Source organism: Coenobita brevimanus, chromosome 3, assembly GCF_032717465.1.
Source record: "Coenobita brevimanus isolate Jiangsu-jjx chromosome 3, ASM3271746v2, whole genome shotgun sequence".
Classification (NCBI taxonomy): Eukaryota; Metazoa; Arthropoda; class Malacostraca; order Decapoda; family Coenobitidae; genus Coenobita; species Coenobita brevimanus.
Window position 1 is genome coordinate 20002358 of NC_136956.1, and position 21035 is coordinate 20023392.

At 40.4% G+C, this 21035-nt stretch overlaps 1 non-coding gene across 1 annotated transcript; it reads left to right on the forward strand.

Annotated features, from left to right (window-relative positions):
* The first annotated feature begins 14127 nt into the window (after positions 1 to 14127).
* LOC145394433 (5S ribosomal RNA) lies at positions 14128 to 14246 on the forward strand. The gene has a single exon (XR_013896421.1). It is a non-coding gene; the product is annotated as a 5S ribosomal RNA (ribosomal RNA).
* Positions 14247 to 21035: the final 6789 nt, after the last annotated feature.

A 21035-nucleotide genomic window follows, 5' to 3' on the forward strand; every position in this document is an offset into this window, starting at 1 on the left:
TATATCTAAGTTGCAGTTTGGCTTTCTTTCTGCATGCAGCATAAAGTTCCTGCGTCACTTTGCACGTTGTGTACACTGATTACTTCTTGGTATCTTGAGTAAGGATGGTTCATGCTTCCAGTGTTTCTGCAATGAGTTTAGAGCATTTTTGTAAGATTTCAATATTTCCGACAAGTTCTTGAAGTAATTTTCATTGTACATGTGATTAGTAAATCAGTAATCCGCTCATTTATACGAAATGAACTTGCATATCTTGTCCAAAGTCTTCTTTGTTATAGGTAGCCTATAAGAATGAATGCAACGATAGCGAGAATTGCTCTTGAATTCCACCTCGCATTACTGATATTTGGAATTTTGTGAAAATTAATCAAAGGAAAATGCCCTTTTTCTTCAAAGAATCTAAACACTCGTGATGAATGGTAAAAGAACTTCATGTCATCTCTCCATCCTGACTTATCGAGGATCTCTTCTGTTCCATTAACAAACTGTGATTTTAGTTTTTCATAATTCTTTATTAGTTGAGACACAAATGGATATTCGATGTTTGGAGATTTGGTGTTAGCGCCAAGTTCTTCGTTCATCACCAAACAGAGAATCATGTCCAGAATGTGATGCTGACAACTGATAATTTGTGGTTTGTTGAAACTCTTATCTGAAAACATTTGTTGTAATCTGACAACAACTTCACTCTTTTTCCCAGTGTTAACGCTAATTGTATCAGCAGTGATCATTTTTATTTCATGCCATAAGTTGTGTTCATCAATAACTTTTGCAATTCCTTCAGTAATAGTTTCAGCCTTGCCATTTTCCAAACACAATGGATCCAATTTTATTTCAGTTCTTTCATTTTTAACCCGCGGCGTCCCGGGGACGTACTTCCACGTCCTCACGTTTTGTCACAGCTAATCCCGGGGACGTACTTCAACGTCCTGCAATTGCAAGGTTCATAATTTCCACAATTTTCAATTTTCGCGAGTCATTTTTGGTATGTATACACGTGACACCTTCCTCAACAAGATGCCAGGCAGAGACAATGCCTTACCCAGCATGACCTCCTCCCCCCCCTGCATGCCATTGTCTCAGCAATTCACCTGTTATCAGTGACCTGGCCAGTATAGCCATGTCATGCCACGGTACGAAATTCAGGGCCAGAGTGATTCCCCAATCAATGACAATGTGGAGGACAAACTTTACATAGCATTAGAGGAAGAAACAGTTAGAAATGATGATCAGGTAATGTGGCAAAAAAAGTTCAGGTATTAGTGAGTGAAACAATGCTTATAATGCCTATATTACTGCTTGAAAACCAATATACTCTTGTACTACATATAAATTCGTAACAGTAAATAAATAAATACCGTTTATGAGTGGTGTGAAATAGTTATCCTCCCATAGAACTCGTTTTCTTTGGTGCCAGCCTGATAGAAAATCCAGTAAGGTAAGGAGGCTCTCCTACCTGTAATGAGTATTTTAAACCTCAGGTGAGCGATTTATCTATGAATTTTCGATGTTTCTCACCAAAAGCGAAAGTTTTAGCAAAAAAAAAAAAAAGGGTCGAAAAATGGTCGGGATTGGGGGGTACCAGTGGTCAAAAAGTGGTCGGGACGGGGCGGGTTAAGTAGTACTATCTGGTATTCATTTTCACCAATCTGCTTTCCATCAAAATGTAAAGACCATGTTTCCAACTGTAACTTTTCAATAATTTCCTCCTTCAGTGTAGCAGGCTCTTCGTATATTGACTTGTAAAATGCTGCTTGACTTGGAGCTGGAATGTCAATACCATCAGGTGACAACTGTTTGCATATTTTAGCAGCTTTATCTGTCGATACTCCAGTGGATGTCGCCAAGTTAGTTGCAACTTTACTTCTGTTGTGTTTTCTGGTTGATGGATGATTAGTCTCATCTTCATACTTATATTCACCGTCATCATACTCAGTGTACCTACCACTAGATGAATGATCGTACGATGTTGATTGTAATATAGGTTCACTAGGCAGTTTCCGTCATTTTGAATGGTGAATGGTTTCCTTACTTGCAACTTGACCTGTTGAGTACCCCACTTCTCCTTTGCTTTGCACTTGTAGGTGGTAGAGTTGCTTATCTTCAGTGGATAACCATCGACCATTTACTTTTGTAATATCAAAAAGTTTATTTAGGGTATCATATTTTCCCCTCTTGACACATTCATCGCAAGATTTTAGCACCTTGTCAAGCTTTGTTTCTGTTGTTTGATCTGACACATGTGGAAAGTTCAATGTACCCTCCCATAATTTTGAAACTTTTTTGAATATTTTAACTATTCGTTCTTTTCTTAACTTGATTTTTGCTCCAAGATACTGGTAACGCCCAACAACTTGTATTTGGTCTGACATGCTGCATTTTTCTTCTGATGAAGATTCTTCTAAAGGTAATTCCTCTTCTATGTGACTGCTGGAACTGCACCAAATTTTGGTCCAGACATCCTTGTTCCTCTGTACGATAGTATGACTTCTTTTGTGCAACATCATGCTTAAATGAAAAGCAAAAATATTTAATATATAACAATAACGCACTAAGCAATTGTTTTGCTAACTATTCACCTGCAAACTGCAAAAATTACTGTTAGATGCTGAAAACTGTGTCCCGTTTTATAATATTTAAATTATTCTACAATGTTCTAAATAATGTTAAACCATACTAGAATGCTACAACCTGTTCTAGAAAGTTCTAAACGGTTGTATAATCTTCTGTGTAAGTCTATAAAGTTATAAAAAAAATTATATATAGATTCAAAAAGTTATATAACTTGCGTGTGGTTATGTTAAACATATGGTAATCCATTTTTTTAATTGGAGGTGACCTTTTATTAAAACTAAGATATATATATATATATATATATATATATATATATATATATATTTTTAACAAAAGTTCATCACTTTATGAAACCTTTTTACATTGATTTCATTGATTTTGGTAAGGTTCTCTAGCAAAAATTAGCCTTTTGCCCAATTTTTCCAGTTTGGGAAAAAATGTATTTGTATTTTTTTTTTCACTCACGCACGCCCCGACACCTAGTTTCATCAATAGAAACATGATTTACATTGATTTCATTGATTTTGGTAACGTTCTCCTGGAAAAAATAAGTTTCTGCATTTTTTCTCGTTTTCACTCTTACCGCTAAGGGGGACTTTTATTATCTTTGACGGGAAGTTTTGCGGTAAGCATTAGGCCTAAGGGACTGAGATCGGCATTCTCAGATGTGTAAATTGAAGCTCTTCAGCTCTGTGAGAAAAAAAAAAATCACCTAGGTAAAAGTTGAAAAATCGACCTTGAATTGTGGTGGGGGTGGAACATGGTCCCAGAAAATTGCTGTCTAAAAGGGTTAAAGTAATATATAACATAGTGAGTGAATGTAAGGTGAGTATAAGTGGCTGGGAAATGTCTGGGAGAAGATGGGAGATGAGATGGGAGGCAGAGATCAGTAGGATGGAAGTAGTGGAAGCAATACAATCAACATGGGGAAAACCCCTGGAATTGATAAAGTGCGTGAGGAAATGCTGAAGTGCAGGGGAGAGATAGCTGTAGAACACATGTGTAATATGTGTACAGAAGATTGGCCTGGGAAGAAGATAGAGTCCTGACAGATTGGAAGTCAGCTGTACAAAGGAAATGATGAAAAAGAAGTGCGTGATAACCACAGAAGGCATTTGTCTTCTTGTTGTAACAGGAAAAGCATAATTATGGTATGATACTTATTGACAGTTAGGGAAATATCAGAGGAACTAAAAAAGAACAGGGAAGTTTTAGGAAGGGAAGAGGTTGTGTAGATTAGATAATCATCATAATGTATTTGACAGAAAAGTTTCTAGAGGAAGGAAAAAAGTTGTATGCAGTCTTCATTGATTTAGAACATATCAGAGACCGAATAGGCAAGGGGTGTCAAAAATATTAAGAATAATGGAGTAAATGGGAAACTGTTTAATGCTGTGAAGAGCATGTATGAATACGCTAGGGTTGCATTAAGTGTACTTGGTGAACTGAGTGGATTTTTCAATCTGAATGTTGGAGTGTACCAGGGATCCATGGTTGTCCAATCTAAATAATGATGGAGTTGTAAATGAGATACGAGTTAGGGTAGTGGGTGTTGGGGTGGTCCTGAGAAAGGGCAGTGTTTGGAAACATCCTGTCCTGTTGTTTGCAGATGATGCTGTATTGTTATGTGAAGACGAAGGGGAATTGCAAGGCTAGGAGAAAGAGTTAGGGAGAGCGTATAAGAAGCAGATTATAAACGTGAATATTGGGATAAGTACAGCTGTGGTCTTCGAGAGAAATGAAGTCGCTAAATGTACAGTTAAGCTGGATTGTGAAGGAATGGAAAATGTGAGTGCATTTAAGTACCTGGGTAGTATAATGACTAAGGATGAAAGTTGAGAGGTTGAAGTACTTGAAAGGGTTCAGCAGGGAGAAAAGGTTGCTGGTTATTTTAAAACAGTGTCAAGAAATAGGGAAGAATATGGTAAAAAAGTCACGGCATGATAGCATTGTGATACCAGCTCTAACGTGTCGAAGCGAAACTTCATCTTTGTTGGAAGGACACAAATCAAGAGTGTGATCAGTGGAAATGAATCACTTGACAGGAGCACGTGGATTTACATGGAGAGACAGACTGACAAGTGAGGAGTGAAGGAGGGTTGTGGTGTTGATGTGGATGGGAAATAAAATGTTAAAAGAAATACACTGAGGTGGTTTGGTCATGTGGAAAGGATGGAGAGTAAGAGACTAACGAAGAAGGTTTATGTGACTGAGGCAAGGGGGGGGGGGAGAGGGAGCGGAAAACCGAGGATGAAATGAAGTGGTGGAGTTGAGAGGTGTATATGAGAGATCAGTGTGTCTGTTGGGGGAAAGGCTGCGTAATCGCCGGGAACAGGGCGACATAAAGACGATTTATTGATGGCCACCCTGTACGGGATTAAGGCGTCTGGCTATAAATAGATGGATTTTTCTTGGCACCAGTCATTTTACTTCTTAGAAAAGAAGATATCTTCACAAGGAAAATACATTTGGGAGTAATAAAACGAAAAAAAGAATATCGTTAGTGTACTAAAGATTCTATCTCTTGCCAAACGCCTCAATCCCGTAGGGGGTGGCCACAAACAAATCGCCAACATATCGCCCTGTCCCCTGCCAATTCACTGTCCTCTTCCCAGCTCTTTTATATACCTCGCCACTCCATCCCTCAATCTCATCCTTAGCTTCCTCCTCCCTCTCCCCCCCTTCATCTCACTCACTAACACACTCCTCATTAGTCTCTCGTTCTTCATCCTCTCCACATGGCCAGACACATCAATGTATTCCTTCTAACACTCACATCCACATCCACACCACAATGCTCCTTCATTTCCTCATCTGTCAGTCTGTCTCGCCATATAACTCCACATGCTACTCTCAAATAATTCGTTTCCACTGCTCTCACTCTTGACTTGTGTCCTGCCAAGAAGGTCCAAGATTCACTTCCATACGATATAGTTGGTACCTCAATACTATCATGCAGCGACTTTTTTTACTTCCATGCTCACTTCACTGTTTCTTATTACTGCTTTCAAAGAACCAACAACCTTTCTTCCTTGTTGTACCCTTTCAAGTACTTCATCCTCCAAACTTCCATTCTTACTCATACTACCCAAGTGCATAAATGCATTCACATTCTACATTTCCTCATCATCCAGCCTCACTGTACATTCAGTGACTTTATTCCTCTAGAAGACAGTAACTTCACTTTTCCCTACATTCACATCTAGATTCTGTTTCTTACGCACTCGCGAAGAATCATTCACCAAGACTTAGCTAATTAAACTAATGTACTAAAAATCTGTAAATTTAGAGACATGCAGGCATACTAATTTATTCTGGAAAGATGCCGCCTTAAAAAAATCAGTTAAATCCATCCCATAAAGAATTATGTGCACCATCCATCATGAACTGCCACCCATGGCTTCCGTTTTGCTAACAGGTGCGTCCCATAACTTCCTTAGTGTGCTGTTAGAAGCAAATTGTCGGAACGACATGAGCATGATCTGATGGCTTTGAGAAGTAAATCTCGTTGACAGTATATCATTAGGAGAGCTACGATGAATAGGGTATATAGAGATGATAGAACTGAGAAGTTTGGTGAGGAGTTGAAAATTGAGCTGCCAGGCCATTGGAGGGGAGGAACACACACACACACACACACACACACACACACACACACACACACACACACACACAAAGATATGACTACCTGATATAAATATGATGACTTCGGATTTATATGTAGGCCAATAGCAGACAGCTGACGCAGAACAGTGCAAAGCGAAGAAGTGTTATTAAGAAAACTCATCTGGCCCAAATCACATGGAAAAAATAACATAAACTGAAATTGATGTTTGATGATGTTAGCTAGCAAGGGATCTGTTGTAGAGAGCTATGGAGGTGTGACAACAGAAACCACATAAGCCACAGCCAAGCACAACAACCACAACGACTTACAAACCAAAGCCAATAAATAAATTCCACACACACCAGTACGTAACTATCTCAGGCACACCTCTACCACAATTAGTATATATAAGACATCACAATCTGTTTCATATGTCGTAACAAGTTAGAGTCTCCACAACCAAAGACAAGTCAGTTATGATCACATCACCACAATTACCACCGACAACCACCCATATACACTACTACTAATTCTACACTCACCACATGCAACTATTAAAACTACAATCAGCCCAACCCATTGCTATTACTAGGCCTACACCCTCTCCAACTTAATACTGTTACTAGGCTTTCACCCTCCTCAACTTATTACTGTTATTAGGCCTATACCCTCCCCAACCTGTTATTGATAGTACAACCACCACCACTTAATGATATTGCTACAACCACCACAACCTATTTAATGATACAAAATCCCCCGCAATCTGTTACTGAAATATCGATCATACTAACTTCTTTTTCTTCTTTATTTTCCATTATTTCCACTTCTATATGGGGTTGATGCGTTTAAACAGTCTTAACCATACAGTACTCAAGCCTGCTTACCAATGTACAGTAAGGTAGCATTTCACATGTACGCTCATCTCCATACCTGAAGGGCCACCACTTCCTTTTCTTTCTTGAAGTGTAGCTCTAGAGGGTCTCAGGAGAGAAGCGAAATCACGCGGCCTGGTCGACCTCTCCCATGCCCTCCTCTTCCCTTCTTTTGAAAGATGACCACCACCATTTCCAACTGGGGTTCTGGCTCAAAAGGGTCTCAGGAGATGTAGGGGCTAAGGTGGTCTCTCCATCCTTCTCCACACCCTCCTCATCTCCACCTCCGAAGACCTCCACCTTTTGTATCACAACTGTTTAATAATACTATAACCACCAAAACCTAATATTAATATTACAACCACCACAACCTAAAACTGATACTACAACCATCTCAAACCATTACTAGTCCTATAACCAACATAACATAAACTAACCACCAAAAGCTAGTACTCATACAGTAAGAACACGGATTTTGGTGCTAGAATTTCCACATACCACTTCAAATTCCACCCCCACTGCTGTCCCCAAATTCCAAGAATCTGGACCACCACCAGGACTGTATCACAAATCAGTCACTCCAGTCTCTGAAGCCACTACAGCTAAAGCAACGGCCTAAGTTTCCAGCAATACAGCCATGACATCCACCACAAACAACACAAAAACCAGCCACTACAAACATTACAGTAAGCAAAAGCATTACAGCCACCAGGGCCTTCAGTACCACAGTCACTACACATTTACTCTCACAACCAACAAAACCCTCATTACCACAACCACCACAGCCTTCAGTACCACAGCCACCACAACCACACCCATCTTCAGCACCAAAGCACCACAACCACGAACTATAGTACCACATCTACGACAACCACCGCATTCTTCAATATCACAACCATCTCAACAATCACAACCACCACAAACCTCAGCACCATAACCACCACAACCAAAACACAACAGACACTACACACACGAGCTTCCGGACACTAGTGGTTTTCTTAAGTGCACTAAAGTAGCCTGGAAGAAACAAGAATATAATATAAACAACTTGATCTTGATGGGAATATAAAAGAGATTTCCTAGCACGCTGATTACTGTAGGCTTTCCCTAAGGTCTATAAAATCGGCTGACTGTAGCTGAAATATATATATGTCATCATACTGAAGTGTTTAATGAGTGTACTTCTAAACCCTACACCGTGATACCATTGTAAGCTAAATTAAATCGTGTAGTGACAGCGGGAATGAAATCCAACTAACAGCATCATACTGGACGTTTTGTTCTTAATCCAACTAACAGCATCATACTGCAGGTTTTATTCTTAATAACTGTGAGCCCTATCAGGTGCAGAAAAATACAACCATAGTTTAAACACTGCCTATGGCTGTACCCCTGATACCAGAGTCTTACAGGCAAAATGCACTTTCCTTCATACCTGCCCGAAATTTACCTATCTTCCCTTAAGGAAGCCTGGCCCTTAAACTTTCTGTTTTCCTGTCCTGCTTCCTATTCTCTTCAATCATGCTTCACCTCTCCCTTGTTATCGCCCTACCTGCCTACTTACCTCTGACACTTCCTACCTACCTACATCCTTCCATAATTATCGGCCTCTTTTCCTATAATTTCCTTCCAGCCTGCTTCCATACAAATTATTCTACCAACCTACTGTTTCCTAAACCAACAAACCTGACATAATACATACCTATCCACCTCCTTGCCTGTCTTCCTACCTACATCCTTTTCCAGCTGCGTACCTACTCATCTAGCTTAAATACATCCTATCTCCCGTCTCCTTTCCAACCAATCTTCTCAATCTTCTCCTTGCCTCACTGGCACCTCATCTACCTCACCTGCCGGCACCTGTTTCGCCATAAATCACTTGGCTTACTGCCTGATCACTTTTACATGCCTGTGATAGATTAGTCTAGTTAGTTATAACCTTCCCTATACCAAACAGCCAAAAAAGGACCAACAGGTCTGTTGCTGGTTTATTTCCTTTGTACTCCATCGTACACTTTCACTTTCATCGACTCACCTGTCCCACCTGTCTCCCTTTTAGTCTGGCATCTTGCTTCCTCCTGCCTCAGCCTGTTTTGCCTTCCCTCACTTCGCTTTCCTATCTTTCTCTCCTTAGTTTCTCACCGTGTTTCATATGCACTCTTCTTCTTAATATGCCTACCCTTGCTCACTTTGTTTACCTTCCTTCATTCTGCTTTATTCATTTTATATACCTCTTTCGACAATTCTGGGCTTTTATCACATTCCATTCCTGCATTCCCTGTTTCATCAGCCCCCTTCTACGGCTCCTCTTCATCCTGTCATCTTGCATGTCATTCCTGCTCCACTCACTTTCTTCCCTACATCCTGTTTGTCATTCTTCCCTCTCCTTCCCGTTGTCCACCCGCTTATCCATACTTATCCAGTACCTCCAGCCTGCCTCTGCCTACAAATCAATATTCATTCCACTCTTGCCACCCCTGCCCTCCTCACCTTCCACATTCTAATCATACTTTCCACTCATTGTTATCTCCCTCCTATATCTACTCTTGCTTAACCCTCTCAAGTTGTTTTCTCCTCTGCTAGGATGGATCCTTTGTTAAATATTTTATTTCTCCATTTCAGACTGATAATAACATAACAATGATATTGAAAGTTTGATAAGTACAAGAACTGTGTTATATACAAGGGTTTCTAGGCATCTAAAACTGTTTCACGAGAATACTACTTTTCAACGTACGTAATGCCACTAAGATTCTTATAACAATAATTGTTGTGTTTTTTTGTTGTCATCATTGTTTACACTGTATGCCTGTTAATTCCTAGATGAAACCAGGCCGGTATGCTCCGCTTGTATGGGATCCCCTGGTATGAAATGCAATGGCCTGTTCTTTAAATACAAAGAAAGAGACGGAGTTATGATGTGATTGTCAGTTACCAAGGAGTCTTGTTAAAGCAAGGATAAAATAAAAAAGAAAACAGTTAAAGAATTTTTAGAAAAAAAAAAAAAAATTAGTGTTCTGAAAAAAACTGAGCGACTCTTGTTGAGTACATGTGAGAGAGGAAGAAAAGATGGAAATGTGTGGGTGGAAATAGTGGCGTATATCAGTGTGGGCCTCGAGGAGAAAACTTTCGGAAAGATGAGGAAAATGCGACGAGTAAAAGTACTGGATGTGATTTGTATCACTGTGACAGCTGATTGTGCATGTGTGTGTGTGTGTGTGTGTGTGTGTGTGTGTGTGTGTGTTCTCATTCCCCTCTATCTCTGGTCGATTTCATCAGTTCTTTGTGTGTGTGTGTGTGTGTGTGTGTGTGTGTGTGTGTGTGTGTGTTCATTTTCTCATTCCACTCTATCTCTGGTCGCTTTCATCAGTTCTTTTTTTGTCTGTGTTTCCCTATCTCTTTCCCCCTCCAAACATGGCACATAAGCACTGGAGAGTCCGGATTGTCCACACGGTTTTAGACTCCTGAGTGGGTATCACTGCTTGTCCTTACCTATCACTCTCCCTTTTTATCCCCTTGTACCCGCTCCTTTTCTTACCACTACGCTCCTGTTTTTTTTTTTCCTCCATACTGTCATTTATGCTTTCTCCAAATCCATGAATGGTGGATACAACTGCTTTCCCTTCTCTTGAAACTTTTCCACTAAAGATCGACGAACGAATATCCCATCTACACAACTTCTTCTCTTCCTGAAACGTCCCTGTTCTTCTCCAACTAATTCCTCTGTTATTTCTCTATGTCAGTACGTATCCTACCACATACCTTTCCTATTACACTAAGAAGACACATGCCCCTATGATTACCACATACTTCTTTTTCCCCTTTTCCATTGTATAGGGGAATTATTATACCTGACTTCCAATCCTCCGGGACTCTACCTTCATCCCAGGCCAATCTCCATATCTTCAACATCCATTCTACTACTGTCTCTCCCCCATGCTTCAGCCTTTCACCACACACTCCATCAATTCCTGGGTCTTTCCCCATTTTAACTTTCTTCATTGTTTCCACAACTTTTATCCTACTGATTTTTCCATCTCTTCTCACATCCTTCCGTCTCCTAGCCATTCCCCAGCCACTTATACTTGCATTACCTTCATTCTCTTTGATTAACAATTGCTTGAAGTGTTCTCTCCATCTGCTCACTTTTTCTCCCGTCTCCACTAGTTATCCACTATTTTTATCTTTCACTCCCCAAGTAACTTCACTGCCACCCTGTCTAACTCTCTTCACCTCTTTCCAGAACATTTTCTTACAGTCCCTCCACTTTACACACAAATTCCTTCCAAAATCCTCATCCATTCTTCTTACTCTCTCTTACTGATCTTTTCACCTCTTTTCCTCTCTCTATATAACTCTCTCTTCCGTCTCTCAACTTCTTCACGCCCCTGTTTCTCATCCACTCACTATACAGTATGCTTTCTTCTTTTGTGCCACAACCCCTCTCACCTCTTCATTCCACCATGCACCCCCTTTCGTCTTCTCTTCACCCCACACACCACCTCACATGCTGCACAGATGACATAATGATTAAATACACTCCATTACGGATGAGGGGATCATCTTTACACAGGAAAAAGATATTTGTGAAGAACTACATAAAAACTTCCAATCAGTTTTTACAAAAGAAAATACTTTTGAAAGAGATCACATGGAACATGCATACTCACACGTATTACCACATATACAAATATCAGAAAAAGAAGTACAGGAAGAGTTAAGTAAATCTGACAATGGAAAAGCATATGGTCCTGACGGATTTCAAGTTGGGTGCTACATGAATGTGCAAAGGAGTTAAGCAGACCACTGTATTTAATATTCAAGGAATCCTTAAGTCAAGGTAAACTACATGGTATTTAGAAGAAAGCAAACATTGTTCCCCTATTCAAGAAAGGGAATAGACAGAATCCAGTCAACTACCGTCCAGTATCACTGACCAGTATTGTAAGTAAGATATTTACAGCAAAAATCTGATAAGATAATTTTGGGTAAACCATCTGGATCACAGTATGATAACAGAAAGGCAGTTCGGTTTTAGAAAGGGAAAGTCATGTGTTACTAATCTATTAGGATATTATGACAGAGTTACAGAAACATTACAGAAAAGAGGAGGATGGGTGGACAGTATCTATTTAGATTTCAAGAATGCACTTGACAGAGTACCGCACCAAAGACTTTTCATCAAGGAGGTATCCAAGGCAACTTGTACTGTTGGATGCAGGATTTTCTCAGAAAAAGGGAAAGGAGAACAGTAACAAGGGTAAATTACTCATCATGGAGGAAAGTGACTAACAGAGCTCTACAGGGCTAAGTGCTGGCACCAATTATGTACCGGTATTTAGTATATATAAATGACATAGTAACACTGGAAATGGAAGCTATCTAACTATGTTTGCAGATCATGAAAAAATATAAAGGGAGATTACTAACACAGATTCTTGCAAAGAGCTACAAGAAGAATTAAATAAGCTTCATGATTGGTGCAAGTAATGGCATATGGAATTTAATGTGGACAAGTGTCATGTCATTAAGATTGGTAATAGTGAGAAAAGTCCAGATTAGGATTATAAGTTAGGAAGATCAACCTTACACATATCAGAAAGGGAGAAAGACCTAGGACTGCGTATCAATAACAGACTATCTCCGGCTGACCACATCAGTGAGAAGGTGCATAACAGGTATACTGTACACTGCCGGCTAATATGAGAATAACCTTCACATATTATAAATGAAGACATGCTGAGAAAGATAATAACATCATTCATCAGACAAACCCTGGAGTATGGATCAGTAGTCTGCAATCCTCATCTCAAAAAGCACATAGTTAACCCTCTGGATCCCGACTGATTTTTCACCACTGCCCCCCCCCCCCCCAAATCCTGACAGATTTTCGAAAAAAAAAAATTCTTGGCTAAAAGCTCTGCTTTTTATAAGAAACATTGGAAAATGCCCCCCAATATGCTCACCTGAGCTTAGAAGTAGTATAAACAGGTGAACCTTTAAACATCTGGTACCATGTTCTCTGGAGCCACGCAGTAGGTGTCACGTTTTCTAAATAGTGGTAACTATTGCAAACCACTCAGAATAGGTAGATATTTGTTCATTTGGTACGAATTTATATATAGTACAAGAACATATTCGTTTTCACACAATAATATAGGCGATATAAGCATTGTTTCATTTACTGAACACATTAACATACTGCACCTTCCTTGGTGACATTACCTCATCATTTCGGCTCGTTTCTTCCTTTGGCGCCACATAATCTTTGTCCTCCACACCACCATCGATTGGGGAATCACTCTTGCCTTGAATTTTGTACCGTGGCGTGACATGTCTTTCCTGGCCAGGTCACTGCTATCAGATGAGTTGCTGAGACAATGGCGTGGGGGGGGGGGGATCAAATGCGGTAAGGCAGTGTCACCGCTTGGCAGAATGTAGAGGAAGGTGTCTCTCGTCTACATACCAAAAATCATGCTCAAAATTTGAAAATTGTGGAAACGATGGACCTTGCAATTGCAAAATATATGGATACGTTAACGGGATTCACCGTGACAAATCATTGCAATGTATCCATACGTTATTGGGACACCTTGGGATAAAACTGAAAAAGTACAAAGGGCAGCTACAAGATGGAATCTTAGCTACAATGGAAGAGTAGAAAAACTAATTCTACCAACTCTACAGGAGAGAAGGAAAAGAGGAGACATGTTTATGCTATATAAATGCATCTCAGCGAAAGGGAAAAGAGGTATAAATGAATATATAACCTATGAGGAAACATCGGGAAGAAGACATTGCAAAAAAACTACATAAAAAGACGATAAAGATGTAAGGAAATTCAGTTTCCCAAATAGGGCAATTGATCACTGGAATGCACCATAAATAAAATACTGTTTGCCAAAACTATTCATAAATTTAAGAATATGTATGATAAAAATGGTTTAATACACGGGACAGTACGAGCTTGACTCATTCTAGTGAAGATACAATTAGGTAAGAACACACACACATACACACACACACACTAATATATATATATATATATATATATATATATATATATATATATATATATATGGCCATACCACGTTGAGTACACCGCTTCCCATCCGATCAGCGAAGTTAAGCAACGTTGGGTCTGGTTAGTACTTGGATGGGTGACCGCCTGGGAACACCAGATGCTGTTGGCATCCCTACGTGTCAAGTGGGGTTGGTGGAGGATTAGTGAACCTCCCTGTAAAACAATTAACTCTAAGCCCTTGGCCACCCCGGTTGGGACACATGGCGTCTGGCAATGAATGAATGATGAATATATGTATATATATATATATATATAGCACTAGCCATGGGTCTGTGTGTGTGTGCATTTTGGGCAGCCGAAACTACACATTCATATCACACCAAAATTGTCAAAAAAAAATCGCAAAATATTCGCTGATGTGAAAAAATCGGTCCCAACACGATTGAAAAACTTTTACTATATTTAATGAGTGATCACATTTTGACCAAAACACGCTGCTCCAGGCACCCGGCATAAGATCTCCGTTGAATTTATTGCCCATAGGTACAACTAAAATGAATTATAGCAGCGTGAGAGCCCTCCGCAGGAGCAAGTGCGAGTGGCTCGAAGGGCCCACGAGCACTTGTGTGTATGTATATATATATGTCATCATCATCAGCCGTTGAGGTCCACTGCAGGACCGGCCTATCCCTACCTAGACAGGGACGATACAGCCAATGTATCTCTACCCAGTGGCTTAGGCTGTCTGGTAGAGACTGTATGTATGGTGAGAAGTGCTTGAGTGTAATTGTAATATTAGGGTGGCTTTCAATGTGTGTGTAGTCTGTGAATCAAGTGTAATCGTCCCGCCTTAAGCCAACTGGGTGCAAGCACACTAGTATGCGACACTGGTTCAACCACAGAATCCCTTATGTCCGCCAAAGCGGTCAAGTGGCTCGGTGAATGTTTCCCAAAGTTTTCACATCCCTGGAGGGAGGCGAACCCACGTCCACCAGCGTGCGAGACGCACACATTACCACTGTACCACAGAGGCTCCATATATATATATATATATATATATATATATATATATATATATATATATATACCTTTGGCCTGAAGTCCAATACTTTATTTCGTTTTTTTTTGGGGGGGAGAACTTTCTCCTACTTCATTTTTATTTTTTCTCGTTTCTTCGCTCTCATTGTTTTTTTACTTTGATTCATTATGCATAATCCATGAAACACCCCTAGTAATATATCGCAGTTGCTTAAATCACTTTTCCTTCAATCGTTATTTTCTTTATTCTGGTGTTCACCATTAACCCTTGTTTCCTTTTCTGTTCTGTATAACAGTGCAAGTATTTTATTTACAACAAGAAATATCTACACTTGCCAGAAAGGTTAGGGACATGAGTTTGATGCGACTCTTTCTTGTTTTGTGTCGCTGAGTATACTTTGGCTATTTTTGGAAACATTGCATGGGTTGTTGTGTGGCAATGAAAAACCGTGAAGCAGTGCTACTACTGCCATCATTACTACTGTTACTTTCTTTGTCACTGACATTACTGTACAACTGTTGTCTCTGCCAAAACCACCAACATTACAACTGTTGCTTCTGTCACCACCAACATTACACTTGTTATCTCTGCCACCAGCACCAACATCTAATATACTATAGCACTAGCCGTGTGTGTGTGTGTGTGTGTGTGTGTGTGTGTGTGTGTGTGTGTGTGTGTGTGTGTGTATTTTGGGCAACCAGAACTACACATTCAAATCGCACCAAAATTGGAACAAAAATCGCAAAAAATTCGCTGATGTGAAAAAACTTGGACCCATCACGATTGAAAAACTTTTCCTATAATGAGCGATCACATTTTGACCAAAAAACGCTGCTCCTGGCACCCAGCAGGGATCATCGAAAAATTTTTTGCCCATAGCTATAACAAAAATATATTATAGTAGCGCGAGAGCCCTCCGCAGGAGCAAGTGCGAGGGGCCCGAAGGGCTCACGAGCACCTGTTATAACTATTACTTCTGCCACCACCTCCAATATTACAACTCTTACCTCTGCCACCAACCCCAACATTACAATTGTTACCTCCGCCACCACCAAAAACATTACAATTGTTACTTCTGCCACCACAAAAAACGATTACAATTATTACCACTGCTACCAGCAACAACATTACAACTGTTACTTCTGCCACTACCAACAGCATTACAATTTTTACCCGTGGCACCATGAATGACTTGACAATTGTTACCTCTGCCACCAGCACCAAAATTACAATTGTTACCTCTGCCATGACCACCAACATTACAATTGTTACCTCTCACCATCATCAATACAACTGTTACCTCTACCATCCTTATCATCATTACCTCCTCAAAGGAGGTTATATTTTTGCCGCATTGGTTTGTTTGTCTGTTAGCAGGATTACTCTAAAAGTTATGAATGGATACTGCTGAAATTTTTTGAATGGGTAGGGTGTGGTCCAAGGAACAATCCATTAGATTTTGTCGGTGATCCGGATCACCCTCCGGATCAAGAAATTTCTTAAAGGATTCTCTACCATTGCGGGATAGTGGCAATATCATCATTTTTGCGTCTAAATAAATAATGCCTACAATGCTTTCTCAATAATTACAAGATAACATCTCCATAAGATCTACTTCACACTCTGCCTTGGCGGATGTTTACAATCTCGGATTACTCTTTTTACTGTTACCTCTGCCACCACCACCAGAAACAGCTGTTACTTTACCACCGTTATCATCATTACTACTGTTACCTCTCCAACCACTGCCAACATAACAACTATTACCTTTACCACCCTTACCATCATTACTACTGTTACCTCTGCCACCACTACCAGCAGCAACAACTGTTACCTTTACCACCCTTATCATCATTACTACTGTTACCTGTCCCACCACCACCAGCAATGCAGCTGTTACCCATATTACCCTTATCGTCATTACTACTGTTACCTCTGCCACCACCACCAACGTCATAACTTTACCTCTGCCACCACCACATTACAGATATTACCTCTGGCATTTCAAACAGCATTATCAGAAATACATACCGTTACAGCTGTACATTTTGTGTCATTCACCTCTCTCTCATTTTTACTCTCTGTGCTTTTTCCATATAAAATAATCTCACACAAAGTCACACTACTTTTGACTTCCTATATCCTCCTCCTCACTGATATATTAACATCCTTCAATCTACTTCTGGCATTCTCCTCCGTACATGCATTTCTTCCGTCAATCCCAACGCTGAACCAAGAAAATGTCATGATTTTGCGGTAAGTGTCAATTTTCGAGATCTTTTGTCGAGGTGTCCGTGTCCGAGTTGCGATATGACAGAGGCTATGGAGCGTGGGTGATTGGAGTGGAAGGTTAAAGGAGAGCGAGGAGGGACACTATGAGCCAACACGATAGTAATGGAACTAATATGTGGAGGAAGGAAGTGGTCTGTATGGAAAGGATTTGATGGTGTTAAGTAACAGAGATTAGGATTTAACTGTACGGTGAAATACAGTATATGTGTTTACGTGTATGAGCAACAAGAATGATTATTCATAGTTAACAACGAACTCTGTTTAACCAATTTCCTTGTTTTCTCGCTCTTATGTTTTTGTTATCGCTATCGTTAGAAAGTTTTATCAAATGAGAATTATTTACGGACGACGATCTATTTTTTATACAGTTCGTTATGCCTCCAGAAGGCAGTAGGACAAGCTATTTATACATTTCCTCATTTGACAATTACAGCAAATGATTAATTGATTTACTGCAGTATTATGGATAGCCCTTCACTTTCCACTCCCTTATTGTCCCTTTCTTCCTATATTCTGGTGTATGGCCCGTCTTGTCCTCATGCCTCTCTTCTTACACTGTGTGCTGGTGTTTTATATTTACTCAATATCCTTCTAGATCCTACGAAATTCCTCACACTGACTTTTGTTTATTTCAGTGACAAGGGATTGAGAAAGTGTAGAGTGTTTGAATGAGATGTAGGGCTGAAAAGAAAGCATCATGAAAAGAAAGTGATAAAAGATAAAAACTTATGGCAATCTTATACGAGTAAACTGTCTCTAGCAATGAAGGCCAAGGCTGCAGTCTCCATGGCTGGTAACCTATTAGCACTTAATGGAATTCCTCAATGGAAAACTCTGGAGGTGGAAGATGCTACAATGTCCGTAAAAGTTCGTAAATAATGAACAAATACGGGAGTGATTCAGAAGATGCAAAGGGAACTGAATGATATGGTGCGTTCACATAGGAATATCCAGGAGTTAAGGTGTACTGTCGGCAACATGGGGGAACTGAATAAAATGCATTACTCATGGGTTATGGATATAGATTTTACTGTGGATGATGTACAGTCGTCAGCACAAATTCGCTGCAAGCCTGCTCGTGTGATGTGGGTCGCTTTGTCTGGCAACAGTGTATGGGAACTAGTTGCCACATGGGCTTTTATACGCTTTAAAGACGTGTTTGTAGGAATTAGTACTATAAATCATCCAGAATGCAGTATTCTTTATATCTGATTTGCATAAAAATGTGCAGAAGACGACAGAAGAATGTTGTGGAATGATGAAATTTCTGCTCTCTCCCCCGTACCCATTCCATGTCCCTCCTCACCCTACCTCTCACCTCACCACCACCCCCCATGCTATCCTTCATTTCCACTCCCCTCTCTCCGCACCCTGTCTACCTTATTTTATTCACGGCGCTAACCTACGTAATGAATCGCATTCTTCTCTATTTCATGTCTATTTCTGGAACCTTTTTGCTCCTCTACATTCGTGAGATTCTTGCCATGCCACAGTCTTTTTCTCCCACTCTCTACTCCAAACATGATGGAGCAATTCGAAACATTGGTTCGGATACTGCTTCATGATTCAGTGAACAATGTGAGGAGAATGGGAACATTTTCCGTGGAGAGAGAGAGACACGTAGGAGGAAAGGGCACGAATGTTTTTTTTAATTCCGCCTACAGAAATAATAGCCACCGTCTCCCAGGCTCACCCAAAAAAATAAATAAATAAATAAATAAACAGTAAACAATACATCACAAGAACGAGACCTTAAACGTTTCTGTATCTAGCGGCTGTTGGTAGTGGCAAGGGGAGGAGAAAAGAATGACAACTGGAATAAATGGAGTGGGAAGAAGACGAGGAGGGTGAGAATGGGACTCAAACAGTAATGAATATTGATAATTATCCTTGGATACAGTTAGTTTTATTAAAGTATTGCGTGCAACTGAGAACAGGACGGGCTGGGTTTAATAAACAATCAATAGACTTGCGATGCACCAGTCAAGTCAGTGCCGTGGATTAATGAATGCAGGTAGAGAGGGTGCGAGGGGAGAAAGTGGAAAGACATGAATGTGGGAGGGGGGTAGGAGGGAGAGGGAGGGTGGGGAGACATCAGGATTAAGGGGGAGAGAGGGGAAGTGAGCTTAGACACCGTTTTAATGAGGAGTATCGGAATATTACGCTCATATGTTGTTCCATAACATTCTTTTGCACTTTTTTATACTAATCACAGACGGAATACAGACTATTGTACTCTAGGCAATAGTACCACTTCTTAAAAATACGTCTTTAAAGTGTATAAAAGTCTATATGGGAACTAGTCCCGTTACACTGTTGCCAGACAAAAGGACTCACATCACACGAGTTGACTTGCAGCGAATTTATGCTGACGACTGTACATACTAGTTTATAGCATAGGAATTTTATAATACGGAGGAACATTAGTATGCGCATAATGTTTAGAGAACACATGGTTCCCACATAGCTTAACCCATTAGCTCTCAGGGTTCCTATTGAAGGATTGTGCTGGAAGGGTGTTAAGCGTACTACCCTCCGCGTATCGGCTCATATTCGTGAAGCTCATACGTCCGTATCCCTGGGTTCCCTTCTTTACTCTCTCCTACGAGAAGAGTATACTTTCACCCCTGTTTTTCTGTTGGCCAGCACCATGCTGCTCCAATTGTTAGCAGCGTTTTCTTTCTTGAACTCTTGTGGTCTTGTATTCTTGTTCAATTGTGTCAAGCACTTCTCCCCATCAGAATTAACCGATTCCAACAAAACCTAGACACAGTGACGAGCCTGTGACCTAGTTGTGTCTGCAAGCATTTGGTTGCCAAGCAACTACTTGTTGCCAAGCAACGGCCGAAAAAGAACTTTTTATTTCTGTCATCTTGTTCAATTGTGGCAGGCATTTCTTCCCTTCAGAATTAACCAATTCCAACCATACCTGGACACAATGATTAGTCTATGACTTAGTTGTGTCTGCAAGGTTTTCGTTGTTAGGCAACTGTTCGTTGCCTAGTGACAGCTGAAAAACCTCTCTTACCAGGTCTCGTTTTGTCAGTGTTTCTGAAACAGAGAGTAGGCCAGCATACACTCTCCACTAAAAGTTTCCCTAACTGTCAGTACCAAACTATATGCACATTACACACTACACTTCCTATTCAAAATTCAACCAAAATGGCATCCCATAATCAAGCCTTGGAGTCCCTGGGGGGGGGGGAGATAATGCCCCCACCATCTGCCTCTCTCCCGGTGACGACCCAGCGAGATGCTTGGAACCACTGCCTGACTCACTTCTTCATTTCTGCAACATTTGCTGCCTATCCGCTAATTTTCTGTTCAGAACCACCACTCCTCCTATAAACCTCACCCTCTCTTCCTAACTATGGCTCAGCTGTCTGAGGCACCTGACAGCAAACTCTTCTCTGTAACCTCAGACTTTCTCTATACACGTTTTAAGGCCAAAGGTGGCTGTTGTGTATATGTATGCAACGATTTATCTTGCTCTCGTGTTCCGGAACTTGATTCGTCTGAATTATCTGTACTCTGGCTTCAGCTTTCTTGTCATTCTCTGACTAAGTGTATCTGTGCTGTTTACTTATCTCCTAATTCTACTGACTATGATAAATTCTTTGACTATCT